Raw genomic sequence first — 14,976 nt, 5'->3', positions numbered from 1 at the left:
ATTCCTTGGCTTTGGCAAATAAGGAAATTTATTTATAATAAAATTTTCTTAACTTTCCTTGACAATAATTAATTAAGAAAAAATTAAATAAATTTTCCTGATTAATTGTATGTGGCCGGCCACCTCATGTAGAGCAATTAGGATAATTTTAATCAACAATTAAAACTTCCTTTTTTGTCTTTGAAAATTTTAAAAAATAAAATTTCCTTTTTAAAATCCCTTCATGGTTGATAAAAAGAAATTTCTATAATTTTAATTTTCAACATGTGAATAATTTTTCAGAGAGAAAAAATAAAATATCTTTCCAATCTACAAATAAGGAAAGAGATCTAATCTCTTTCTTTTAATCTTTTTGTAGATCTTTTTAAAGAGAGATATTTTAATTTTAATTCTCTGTAATAAATTATATCTTCCACATAATAAAAATTAAAATTAAAATTTTTTTTAATTTAATGGGGGCCGGCCACCTAAGCTTGGGTTCAAGCTAGGGCCGGCCACCCATGAACCAAGGCTTGGCCGGCCCTAGCTTGAACCACAAGCTAGCTTGGCCGGCCCCTTTCTCATGGGTATGAAGGTGGGTATATGTGGGTATAGTACTCTATAAATAAGAGGCTACGATAGGGACCGAGAGGAGGAATTGGTTTTGGTCTCCCGATAAAATTAAGCATCCCGTGTTCGTCCCGAACACACAACTTAATTTTATCAATAATAATTCATTCTACTAGAGAACTATTATTGAACTACCGCACCAATCCCAAATTACATTTTTGGGCTCCTTCTTATTATGAGTGTGTTAGTCTCCCTATGTTTAAGATATCGAATGTCCACTAATTAAGTGAGTTACTGACAACTCATTTAATTAATATCTTAGTCCAAGAGTAGTACCACTCAACCTTATTATCATGTCGGACTAAGTCCACCTGCAGGGTTTAACATGATAATCCTTATGAGCTCCTCTTGAGGACATTATCAACCTAGTATCTCTAGGACACAGTTTCCTTTTATAATCAACAACACACACTATAAGTGATACCATTTCCCAACTTATCGGGCTTATTGATTTATCGAACTAAATCTCACCCATTGATAAATTAAAGAAATAAATATCAAATATATGTGCTTGTTATTATATTAGGATTAAGAGCACACACTTCCATAATAACCGAGGTCTTTGTTTCTTTATAAAGTCAGTATAAAAGAAACGACCTCAAATGGTCCTACTCAATACACTCTGAGTGTACTAGTGTAATTATACAGTCAAGATAAACTGATACCTAATTACACTACGACCTTCCAATGGTTTGTTCCTTTCCATTATGGTCGTGAGCTACTGTTTATAATTTATAAGATACTGATAACATGATCTTCTATGTGTGACACCACACACCATGTTATCTACAATATAAATTAATTGAACAACTACATTTATCATAAATGTAGACATTTGACCAATGTGATTCTTATTTCTAGATAAATGTTTATACCAAAAGCTAGTCTTTTAGTATACACTCTAACAATCTCCCACTTATACTAAAAGACTAAGCTGCTATATCTACTGCCATACATCTGATTCCTAACCCTTCAATATGTCCATCAAAAGCTCTTGCCTTAAGGACCTCGGTGGAAGGATCTATAGGTCATCACCTGATGCAATCTAGGCAGCAACAACTTCTCCTCGTTTATACGATTTCTCGTATTGGGTGGTACTTGCGCTCTATTGTGTTTACTTGCCTTTATAGACTTATGATTTCTTCGATTTTGCTACTGCACCAATATTATTACAATAATTTGTAATAATCTTTGAACAAACCAGAAATCATATCTAAGTCTATCTTGAGATTATTGAGTCATTCAGCTTTTATAGCTACCTCAGAAGCTTGCCATATACTAAGCTTCTATAGTGGAGTCTAGAAAAACATCTATGCTTATCACTCTTCCATAGTTATGACTTTACCTCCTAAAGTAAACACAAAACCCCGAGGTTGACTTATTATTGTCCCTATCCGATTGGAAGTCAAAATCCATGCAACCCACAAGTACCAAATTAACTGCCTTGTAAGCTAGCATATAATCTCTAGTGCCTCTGAGGTACTTCAATATATGCTTTACTGCAGTCCACTGTCCTTGTCCAGAGTTATTTTGATATCTGCCAACTATGCCCTTGGTAAAACAGATTTCTTATCTCGTGCATAGCATTCATTAGGCTTCCGACAGCCAAAGCATAAAGAACTGCCTTTATTTCCTTTATCTCCTTTGATGTCTACAGAGACATATCTTTAGATAAAGTTACTCCATCCTGAAAAGGTAAGAAACCTTTCTTGGAGTTTTGCATGCTTTAAAAAGAGCAAGGATTTTTCCGATGTATGAAGCTTGGGATAAGTAAAATATTCTTTTCTTGCGATCCCTTATTACTTTGATCTCAAGAATATATTCATTCTCCCAAGTCTTTTATATCGAATTGTTTGGACAACCATACCCTTACTTCTGACAACATTCTGATATTGTTTCCAACTATCAAAAATGTTATCTACGTATAGTACAAGAAATACCACCACGCTTCCATCACACCTTTTGTATACACAAGACTTACCCGGTTACTAAATCTATATGTCTGAATTACTTTGATAAACCGGATGTTCCAATACCTTGAAGCTTTGCCTCAATCCATAGACTGATTGAGCTTTACACAAGATGCTCTTAGCCCTTTGCAATGAACCCTTCTGGTTGCTTTATATGGATGCTTTCTTCAAGACTTCCATTAAGGAATGCTGTCTTGACATCCACTTGCTAAATAGATAAAAGAATCCGGATAGACTTAAGCATGACTACCAGTGAAAAAAGTTTCCTTTTTCATCAAACCTTGCTTTGAAGGTTTCTACCTCCCTGTCTATCCCTCTTTTTTCCTATTATAGACCTTTTACACCCAAAGGCTTTTACACCACTTGGTGGTTCTACAAGCTTCCAGATTTTATTAGAATACATATATTCTAATTCTATTATTTATTACTCTTTGCCAAGATGCTGCATATTTATCTTGGAGTGCTTCGTCATATGTCCGAAGATCAGGTTCATGTCCTTCAGGGATCGAGTTCAAAAACTCTCCCAAAACATGAATCTTTTAAGGTTGCTTAACAACCCTCCCACTACGACAAGACATTTTCTACAATTATGTATCATTTGTGATACGTGTTGCAGTTTTCTTGTGGTATCTCATCTTGTACAGTTGGTACTAGATTAGACATGTCTTTTATTATTTCCTTAAGAACAAATTTACTTATGAGCACGTGGTTCATTATATAGTCCTTATAAAATCAGTCATTGATGCTAACAATGACCTTCTGATTTTTAAGACTATAAACCTACTTTTGTTTATCTAGGATAACTTACAAACAAGTGAACTCCTATCCAACTTATTATTATCTCTCTTTAACATATGTGCTGGATTACCCGAATCCGAATATGCTTCAAAATAGGCTTACGGCTATTCAGCAATTCTATATGAGTAGAGAGTTCTAACTTGGAAGGTACTATGTTCACTTTCGTTTTCAGAGTTTTATCCTTAAAACAAATTTGGTAATTTTCTGAATAACTCATCATCTATCTAATTATTCCATAAGAGTCCTTTACCTTCTTTCTACTACACCATTCTGTTGGGGTGTACCAGATGCAGTTAGTTGGGATTGAAATCCAACTTCTGATAAGTGACTCCTAAAATCTCTCAAGAGGTACTTGCCACTACGATCTTCCATAGTGACTTTTTACTTTAACATTTCTCCGCATCAACCTTGTACTCTTTGAACTAATCAAAGTACTTAGTCTTGCGGTACATTAAGTAAATTTATTTGTATCTTGAATAGTTGTCTATAAAATAGACAAAATATTCAATACTACCTCTTGTCTGGATAGTCATAGGATCACACAAATCAGAATGAACCGATTTCAACATATCTTTGACTCCATACCCCTTGGACTTAAAAGCTTCTTGGTTATTTTCCTTCCAAGTAAGACTCACAGGTTGGAAATATTTCCACTACCAATGAACCCAAAAGTTCATTAGCTACCAATGAATCCTACTCAAGTATAACCTAGCTTTTAGATGCCAAAGATATAATTGGTTCAGTTGCTTTTTCTTAAAATTAGAAGATGTATTACTAATTTCCATTTGTTGCATCGTGGGAGTTATTGGATTATAAATTGTCAACCATCATACCAGAATAGATAACTTCCCTATTTTTCTTGATAACAACTTTGTTATCAAAATAGACACAATATCTATAATAGTTTAGAAACTGAAATCAGGTTCTTTCTAAACTTGGTACGTAAAGACAATTACTTAAAATCCATATTTTATTCTTATCAAATGATAAACATCTCCCACTGCAATAGCTACCACTTTTACAGTAGTGCCCATGTGGACGGTGATTTACCTTTCATTTAGTTGTCGGGTTTCCTGGAACCCTGCAATGAATTGCAGACATGATTAATGGCATCTTGTATCTACACTCCAGGTTCTGGTAGATAATACCACTAGACATGTTTCAACTAATGAATTAAATACACCTAAATTGTTCTTAGTTCTAAGAAGACAGTCTACCTTAATGTCCAAGTCCTATTTCCAATCATTACAATTGGGACTACTAAGTCTTTTTCTATAGTATGACTACTAGGGATTGACAAACATCCTAAGAATCACAAAAATATTTGGTCAAGATCAACTCCTTAAAATCTCCATAAATTTTGCGTATACAAAATCGAAGAGGAGATTTTAATCATTAATTTTATTATCTCGTCAACTTTACTTTATGACGAATAAAATTAATAGTTGATCTGTCTTTGATCAAATATTTGGTCAAAACTCTTTGAATTTAAAATAACATTGATTCCTCAAACAATATTATTTAAATTCACCAACACCTCAAACACCGTGAATTTTGCATGCCACGTTAGTGTGGACGTATACAAATTCATCATTTGTAAGAGGAGGGTTTTACCCATTGACTATCTTGTCAATATAACCTTTTGACAAATAAAATTACCACAAACACCATGAATCTTGTATGTCACGTTAGTGTGGACGTATACAAATTCAAATATTTGTAAGAGGGGTTTATTAATTTTATTATATTGCCAATCTAGTTTTATGGCAAATCAATAGTTGGTTTCCCTTTGGTCACACAAGTGATAGTAGTGACTCCGTTGGGGAGGATACTATTAAATGTGTCTAAGTGTATACCATTACTTGACACTAAGTCCATTAATAAGATTATGCCCCTTCCGTTGGGGAAGATCACACGCTCTTAATTAACTTCCTATAGTCATCCAAAAATGGAAGTCTGTTCTAGTGATCCACAAACAAGCTCATCCGTTATGGAGGAAGGCACTCAGAGCCAACGCGCAAGCTTGTTTGCATCACTTACAAACCAGTAATGGAGACCATGGGGTTTACTTAAAAATCCCTCTCCCACTTAGTTATTTATAAATGAGGAATTTTAACTATGCTAGCCTACTAAATATGTAGGCTAACATGCACACACAATATAAAAGCAATAAATAGAAAATCTAATTTTCAACTATTATGGCTTTTATCTCTAGTTATCCTCCGTGTGTTGTCATCCCAAGCTGCTGCCATATTTGGCCACCGCTAGCTGTTGCATCCATCTTGCTCCTAGTTCCGCTGCGCCTCTGGTCCTTAGAAGGTTCCACGCTTTGCAAGATTCGATCCGCGACATAAATAGAATTTTACATTTTTGATCCTATATTCCATAAAAGGAATGTACATGTATCTAGATCAAAAATAAAATCCTAATCAAACTAAATACAGCTCCTGCTGTATTTTATAATACAATGATGCACACACATATAAATGCCCTTGACATGTCCAAGGGTCCAATCACACACATAATAACTAAAAGCCATAATAGTTGGATCCTGCATCCACAAAGTTAGCACATCCTACTATTTATAACCTGCCTAAATTATGTATGACATGTGCATAATTAAACTAATATCAAATACACAGAGGCAAAACCCTAGCTCTGATACCAATTGTTGGTTGCTACTCGGAAAACCTAGAGGTTCCACTGTACAAAAATTTTGTACAAAGGTCTGAACCTTTTCCTAGTTACCATGTGTTCTTTTAAATTAAATTTTGGATCGCCTGCGGAACTTAACACGTTTGATCCAAAACTTAATCTATTTGTTCTTTTAGGTTTTGACTTGGATCTCCTGCGGAACTTAACACGTTCGACCCAAATCACCTTAAGTTATTAATTACATTAAATATTAATTTCCATAATTGGTTCCCAGTACTGATATGGCGAGACACACGGCCTTCTTGGATATGGGAGCAACCACCACCGACTAGACAAAACCTTTTATAGAAAGCTAATATTTAATTTCCTAAAATAACTTTAGGTTAACCGAAAAGAACAATCAAATCACAAGGAAAAGAAAAAATAAAAGAACACAACATCGAAAAACATATTCGAAATTCTAGAATCGTAAGCCTCTTGTATTTGGTATTATTTCCATAAATAACTAGTATGATGCGGAAAGAAAAATTACTAGTTATACCTTGTAGAAAAACCTCTTGATCTTCTTGTTGGTTGCTACTCGGAAAACCTAGAGGTTCCACTGTACAAAAATTTTGTACAAAGGTCTGAACCTTTTCCTAGCTACCATGTGTTCTTTTAAATTAAATTTTGGATCACCTGCGGAACTTAACACGTTTGATCCAAAACTTAATCTATTCGTTCTTTTTGGTTTTGACTTGGGTCTCCTGTGGAACTTAACACGTTCGACCCAAATCACCTTAAGTTATTAATTCCATTAAATATTAATTTCCATAATTGGTTCCCAGTACTGACGTGGTGAGGCACATGACCTTCTTAGATATGGGAGCAACCACCACCGACTAGACAAAACCTTTTATGGAAAGCTAATATTTAATTTCCTAAAATAACTTTAGGTTAACCGAAAAGAACAATCAAATCACAAGGGAAAGAAAAACAAAAGAACACTATATCGAAAACAAATTCGAAACTCTAGAATCGTATGCCTCTTGTATTTAGTATTATTTCCAAAAATAACTAGTATGATGCGGAAACAAAAATTACTAGTTATACCTTTTAGAAAGACCTCTTGATCTTCTACCGTATTCCTCTTCTAACCTCGGACGTTGTGTGGGCAACGATCTTCCGAGATGAGAACCACCAAGCACCTTCTTCTTCCTTACAAGTTTCGGCCATCAAAACTTCTCCTAGGATGAAGAGGTTCGGCCACCACCACCATGCTCCAAGGGATGCTAGAAAAGAGGCTTCTTTTCTCTCCTTCTTCTCCTTCTTAGATCCGGCCACCAAAGCTATCTCCACCATGAGAATGTTGAGGCCACACAAAGGAGAGGAGAGGAAAGAAAGGGCCAGCCACACCCAAGGAGAAAAGAGAGGAAAAATAGAATAGAGTTGTTAGCCTTGAAGCCTCCTCTACCCCCTCTTTTATAATCCTTGGTCTTGGCAAATAAGGAAAATTTAATAAAAACTTCCTTAATTCTTTTGCCATTGAAAAGGAAAATTTATTTAATTAAAATAATTTTCTCTTTTCAAATTATAATGGTCGGCCACTCTTCTCCCCAAAACAAGGAGAGTTTTAATTAAAACAAAAATTAAAACTTCCTAATTTGTTTCTAGAAATTTATAAAAATTTCTCCAATAATTTTAATCCCTTCATGATTGGTTAATAAAAAGAAATTTTATAAATTAAAATCTTTCTTTTAAACATGTGGATAATTTCCAAAAAGGAAAGTTATCTCTAAAAATTAAAATCTCCTTTCAATCTACAAATAAGGAAAGATATTAAATCTTTTCTTTATCTTTTGTAAAAACTAATAAAAGAGAATTTTTAATTTTTAAACTTTCTTTTAAATCATGAATATAATTAAAAGGAAAGTTTTTACCAAAATTAAAATCAACCTTTTAATCTACAAATAAGGAAAGAGATTTTAACTCTTCTCTTAATCTTTTGTAGAATCTTATAAAAGGAAGGATTTAAATTTTTAAACTCTCTTTTAAATTATATTATCCACATAAGAAAATTTTAAAATTAAAATTCCTTTTTATTTTAATAGGGACGACCACATGAATTCACCCATGAACATACCCATGGCCGGCCCTAGCTTGGTCTCCAAGCTAGCTTGGCCGACCCCTATAGGATGGGTAAGAAGGTGGGTATAGGTGGGTATAGTACTCTATAATTAAGAGGCTACGATAGGGACCGAGAGGAGGAATTGGTTTTGGTCTCCCGATAAAATTAAGCATCCCGTGCTCGCCCCGAACACACAACTTAATTTTATCAATAATAATTCATTCCACTAGAGAACTATTATTGAACTACCACACCAATCCCAAATTACATTTTGGACTCCTTCTTATTATGAGTGTGTTAGTCTCCCTGTATTTAAGATAACAAATGTCCACTAATTAAGTAAGTTACTGACAACTCACTTAATTAATATCTAGCTCCAAGAGTAGTACCACTCAACTTCATCGTCATGTCGGACTAAGTCCACCTGCAGGGTTTAACATGACAATCCTTATGAGCTCCTCTTGGGGACATTTTCAACCTAGATTACTAGGACACAGTTTCCTTCTATAATCAACAACACACACTATAAGTGATATCATTTCCCAACTTATCGAGCTTATTGATTCATCGAACTAAATCTCACCCATTGATAAATTAAAGAAATAAATATCAAATATATGTGCTTGTTATTATATTAGGATTAAGAGCACACACTTCCATAATAACCGAGGTCTTTGTTTCTTTATAAAGTCAGTATAAAAGAAACGACCTCAAATTTTCCTACTCAATACACTCTAAGTGTACTAGTGTAATTATATAGTTAAGATAAACTAACACCTAATTACACTACGACCTTCCAATGGTTTGTTCCTTTCTATCATGGTCGTGAGCCACTGTTTATAATTTATAAGGAACCGATAACATGATCTTCTGTGTGTGACACCACACACCATGTTATCTACAATATAAATTAATTGAGCAACTACATTTATCATAAATGTAGACATTTGACCAATGTGATTCTTATTTCTAGATAAATGTTCATACCAAAAGCTAGGCTTTTAGTATACACTCTAACAATCTCCCACTTATACTAAAAGACTAAGCTGCCATATCTGCTGCCATACATCTGATTCCCAAGCCTTTCAAAAAGCTCTTGCCTTAAGGACCTTAGGTTATCATCTGATGCAATCTAGGCGGCAACAACTTCTCCTCGTTATACAATTTCTTGTATTGGGTAGTACTTGCGCTCTATTGTGTTTTCTTGCCTTATAGACTCATGGTTTCTTCGAGTTTGTTACTGCACCATTATTATTACAATAAATTGTAATAATCTTTGGACAAACTAGAAATCATATCTAAGTCTATCTTGAGGTAATTAAGTCATTCAGCTTTTATGGCTACCTCAGAGGCTTGCCATATACTCAGCTTCTATGGTGGAGTCCAGAAAAACACCTATGCTTATCACTCTTCCATAGTTATGACTTTTCCTCCTAAAGTAAACACAAAACCCCGAGGTCGACTTATTATTGTCCCTATCCGATTGGAAGTCAAAATCCGTGTAACCCACAGGGACCAAATTAACTGCCTTGTAAGCTAGCATATAATCTCTAGCGCCTCTAAGGTACTTTAATATATGCTTTACTGCAGTCCAATGTCCTTGTCTAGGGTTACTTTGATATCTGCTAACTATGCCCTTGGTAAAACAGATTTCTGATCTCGTGCATAGCATACATTAGGCTTCCGATAGCCGAAGCATAAAGAACTGCCTTTATTTCCTTTATCTCCTTTGATGTCTACAGAGACATATCTTTAGATAAAGTTACTCCATCCTAAAAAGTAAGAAACCTTTCTTGGAGTTTTGCATGCTTAAAACGAGCAAGGATTTTTCCGATGTATGAAGCTTGGAATAAGTAAAATATTCTTTTCTTGCGATCCCTTATTACTTTGATCTCAAGAATATATACATTCTTCCAAGTCCTTTATATCGAATTGTTTGGACAACCATACCCTTACTTCTGACAACATTTTGATATTATTTCCAACTACCAAAAATGTTATCTACGTATAGTACAAGAAATACCACCACGCTTCCATCACACCTTTTGTATACACAAGACTTATCCGATTACTAAATGAATCCAAAGGTCTGGATTACTTTGATAAACCGGATGTTCCAAGACCTTGAAGCTTTGTATCAGTCCATAGACTGATTGAGCTTGACACAAGATGCTCTTAGCCCTTTGCAATGAACCCTTCGATTGCTTTATATGGATGTTTTCTTCAAGACTTCCATTAAGGAATCTTGTCTTGACATCCACTTACTAAATAGATAAAAGAATCCGGATAGACTTAAGCATGGCTACCGGTGAAAAAGTTTCCTTTTTCATCTAGCCTTGCTTTGAAAGTTTCTACCTTCCTGTCTATCCTCTTTTCCTATTATAGACCTTTTATACCCAAAGGCTTTTACACCATTTGGTGGTTCTACAAGCTTCCAGATTTTATTAGAATACATATATTCTAATTCTGTTATTCATTACTCTTTGCCAAGATATTGCATCTTTATCTTGGAGTGCTTCGTCATATGTCCGGAGATCAGGTTCATGTCCTCCAGGGATCGAGCCCAAAACTCTCCCAAAACATGAATCTTTTAGGTTGCCTAACAACCCTCCCACTACGACAAGGCACTTTCGCAATTATGTATCATTTGTGATACGTGTTGCAGTTTCCTTGTGGTATCTCATCTTGTACAATTGGTACTAGATTAGACATGTCTTTTATTATTTCCTTAAGAACAAATTTTCTTATGGGCACATGGTTTATTACATAGTCCTTTTCTAAAAATCGGTCATTGATGCTAACAATGACCTTCTGATTTTTAAGACTATAAACCTACTTTCATTTCTCTAGGATAACCCACAAACAAGTGAATTCCTGTCCAACTTATCATTGTCTCTCTTCAGCATATGTGCTGGACTACCCGAATCCGAATATGCTTAAGCATACACCTATTCAGCAATTCTATATGAGTAGAGAGTTCTGACTTTGGAAGGTACTATATTCACTCCCGTTTCCAGAGTATATCCTTAAAATGATTTTGATAATATTCTTAATAACTCATCAAGAGTCCTATACCTTCCTTTTCCTACACCATTCTGTTTGGGGTGTACCAGGTGCAGTTAGTTGGGATTGAATCCCTACTTCTGATAAATGACTCCTAAATTCTCCCAAGATGTACTTGCCACTACGATCTTACCGTAGTGTCTTGATACTTTTACTTTGTCGTTTCTCCACATCAGCCTCGTACTTTTTGAACTAATCAAAGCACTTAGACTTGCGGCACATCAAGTAAATATATCCGTATCTCAAATAGTTGTCTATAAAATAGATGAAATATTTGAAACAACCTCTTGCCTGGATGCTCATAGGATCATACAAATCAGAATGAACCAATTCCAATATATCTTTGACTTCATACCCCTTAGACTTAAAAGCTTCTTGGTTATTTTTCCTTCCAAGTAAGACTCGTAGGTTGGAAAGATTTCCACTACTAATGAACCCAAAAGTTCATCAGCTACCAATGAATCCTACTCAAGTTAATATAACCTAGCCTTAGAAGCCAAAGATATAATTGATTCATTTTCGAAGGTTACTTTCTCTTAAGTTTAGAAGATGTGTTACTAATTTCCATTTGTTGCATCGTGAGAGTTATTGGATTTATAAATTGCCAACCAACGTACCAGAACAGATAACTTCCCTCTTTTTCTTAATAACAACTTTGTTATTTAAAAGAGGCAGAATATCAAGTTCTTTGAATAGTTTAGAAACTGAAAACTAGTTCTTTCTAAACTTGGTGCGTAAAGACAATTACTCAAAAATCCATGTTTTATTCTTTTCAAAAGATAAACATCTCCCACTGCAACAGCTACCATTTTTACAGTAGTGCCCATGTAGACGGTGTTTTAATTTTCATTTAGTTGCCGAGTTTCCTGGAACCTTGCAATAAATTACGGACATGATTAATGGCATCTGTATCTATACTCCAGGTTCTGGTAGATAACACCACTAAACATGTTTCAACTAATGAATTAAATACACATATATTGTTCTTAGTTCTAAGAAGACAGTCTACCTTAATGTCCAAGTCCTATTTCCAATAATTACAATTGGGATTACTAAGTCTTTCTTATAGTATGACTACTAGGAGATTGACAAACATTTTAAATCCTAAGAATCACAAAAATATTTGGTCAAGATCAACTCCTTAAAAATCCCCATGAATTTTGTATGCAACGTTAGTGTGGACGTATACAAAATCGAAGAGGAGATTTTATTCATTAATTTTATTATCTCGTCAACTTTACTTTATGACGAATAAAATTAATAGTTGATCTGTCTTTGATCAAATATTTGGTCAAAACTCTTTGAATTTAAAATAACATTGATTCCTCAAACAATATTATTTAAATTCACCAACACCTCAAACACCGTGAATTTTGCATGTCACGTTAGTGTGGATGTATACAAATTCATCATTTGTAAGAGGAGGGTTTTACCCATTGACTATCTTGTCAATATAACTTTTTGAGAAATAAAATTACCTCAAAACACCATGAATCTTGTATGCCACGTTAGTGTGGACGTATACAAATTCAAACATTTGTAAGAGGGAGTTTATTAATTTTATTATATTGCCAATCTAGTTTTATGACAAATCAATAGTTGGTTTCCCTTTGGTCACACAAGTGATAGTAGTGACTCCGTTGGGGAGGATACTATTAAATGTGTCTAAGTGTATACTATTACTTGACACTAAGTCCATTAATAAGATTATGCCCCTTCCGTTGGGGAAGATCACACGCTCTTAATTAACTTCCTATAGTCATCCGAAAATGGAAGTATGTTCTAGTGATCCACAAACAAGCTCATCCATTATGGAGGAAGGCACTCAGAGCCAACGCGCAAGCTTGTTTGCATCACTTGCAAACCAGTAATGGAGACCATGAGATTTACTTAAAAATCCCTCTCCCACTTAGTTATTTATAAATGAGGAATTTTAACTATGCTATCCTACTAAATATGTAAACCAACATGCACACACAGCACAACATAAAAGCAATAAATAGAAAATCTAATTTTCAACTATTATGGCTTTTATCTCTAGTTGTCCTCTGTGTGTTGTCATCCCAAGCTGCTGCCATATTTGGCCACCGCCAGCAGTCACATCCATCTTGCTCCTAGTTCCGCTGCGCCTCTGGTCCTTAGAAGGTTCCACGCTTTGCAAGATTCGATCCATGACATAAATAGAATTTTACATTTTGATCCTATATTCCATAAAAGGAATGTACATGTATCTAGATCAAAATAAAATCCTAATAAAACTAAATACTGCTCCGTCTGTATGTTAGAAGACAAACATGCACACACTTATAAAATCCCTTGTCATGTCCAAGCTGCCAATCACACACATAATAACTAAAAGCCATAATAGTTGGATCCTGCATCCACAAAGTTAGCACATCCTACTATTATCCTGCCTAAATTATGTATGACATGTGCATAATTAAACTAATACCAAATACACAGAGGCAAAACCCTAGCTCTGATACCAATTGTTGGTTGCTACTCGGAAAACCTAGAGGTTCCACTGTACAAAAATTTTGTACAAAGGTCTGAACCTTTTCCTAGCTACCATGTGTTCTTTTAAATTAAATTTTGGATCGCCTGCGGAACTTAACACGTTTGATCCAAAACTTAATCTATTCGTTCTTTTAGGTTTTGGCTTGGGTCTCCTGCGGAACTTAACACGTTCGACCCAAATCACCTTAAGTTATTAATTCCATTAAATATTAATTTCCATAATTGGTTCCCAGTACTGACGTGGCGAGGCACATGACCTTCTTGGATATGGGAGCAACCACCACCGACTAGACAAAACCTTTTATGGAAAGCTAATATTTAATTTCCTAAAATAACTTTAGGTTAACCGAAAAGAACAATCAAATCACAAGGGAAAGAAAAACAAAAGAACACTATATCGAAAACAAATTCGAAACTCTAGAATCGTATGCCTCTTGTATTTAGTATTATTTCCAAAAATAACTAGTATGATGCGGAAACAAAAATTACTAGTTATACCTTTTAGAAAGACCTCTTGATCTTCTACCGTATTCCTCTTCTAACCTCGGACGTTGTGTGGGCAACGATCTTCCGAGATGAGAACCACCAAGCACCTTCTTCTTCCTTACAAGTTTCGGCCATCAAAACTTCTCCTAGGATGAAGAGGTTCGGCCACCACCACCATGCTCCAAGGGATGCTAGAAAAGAGGCTTCTTTTCTCTCCTTCTTCTCCTTCTTAGATCCGACCACCAAAGCTATCTCCACCATGAGAAGGTTTAGGCCACACAAAGGAGAGGAGAGGAAAGAAAGGGCCGGCCACACCCAAGGAGAAAAGAGAGGAAAAATAGAATAGAGTTGTTAGCCTTGAAGCCTCCTCTACCCCCTCTTTTATAATCCTTCGTCTTGGCAAATAAGGAAAATTTAATAAAAACTTCCTTGATTCTTTTGCCATTGAAAAGGAAAATTTATTTAATTAAAATAATTTTCTCTTTTCAAATTATAATGGTCGGCCACTCTTCTCCCCAAAACAAGGAGAGTTTTAATTAAAACAAAAATTAAAACTTCCTAATTTGTTTCTAGAAATTTATAAAAATTTCTCCAATAATTTTAATCCCTTCATGATTGGTTAATAAAAAGAAATTTTATAAATTAAAATCTTTCTTTTAAACATGTGGATAATTTCCAAAAAGGAAAGTTATCTCTAAAAATTAAAATCTCCTTTCAATCTACAAATAAGGAAAGATATTAAATCTTTTCTTTATCTTTTGTAAAAACTAA

General features: G+C 34.7%; 1 protein-coding gene across 1 annotated transcript in view; it reads left to right on the top strand.

Annotated features, from left to right (window-relative positions):
* LOC121972922 (phospholipase A1 EG1, chloroplastic/mitochondrial-like) overlaps positions 1 to 14,976 on the top strand; it is a 55,404-nt gene that overhangs the window by 23,753 nt on the left and 16,675 nt on the right. The gene's annotated exons all lie outside the window — the stretch shown is intronic.

This window comes from Zingiber officinale, chromosome 4A (assembly GCF_018446385.1).
Source record: "Zingiber officinale cultivar Zhangliang chromosome 4A, Zo_v1.1, whole genome shotgun sequence".
NCBI classification, from domain to species: domain Eukaryota; kingdom Viridiplantae; phylum Streptophyta; class Magnoliopsida; order Zingiberales; family Zingiberaceae; genus Zingiber; species Zingiber officinale.
Note: the sequence above shows the minus strand (reverse complement) of the source record. Positions and strands in the feature narration are given on the sequence as shown.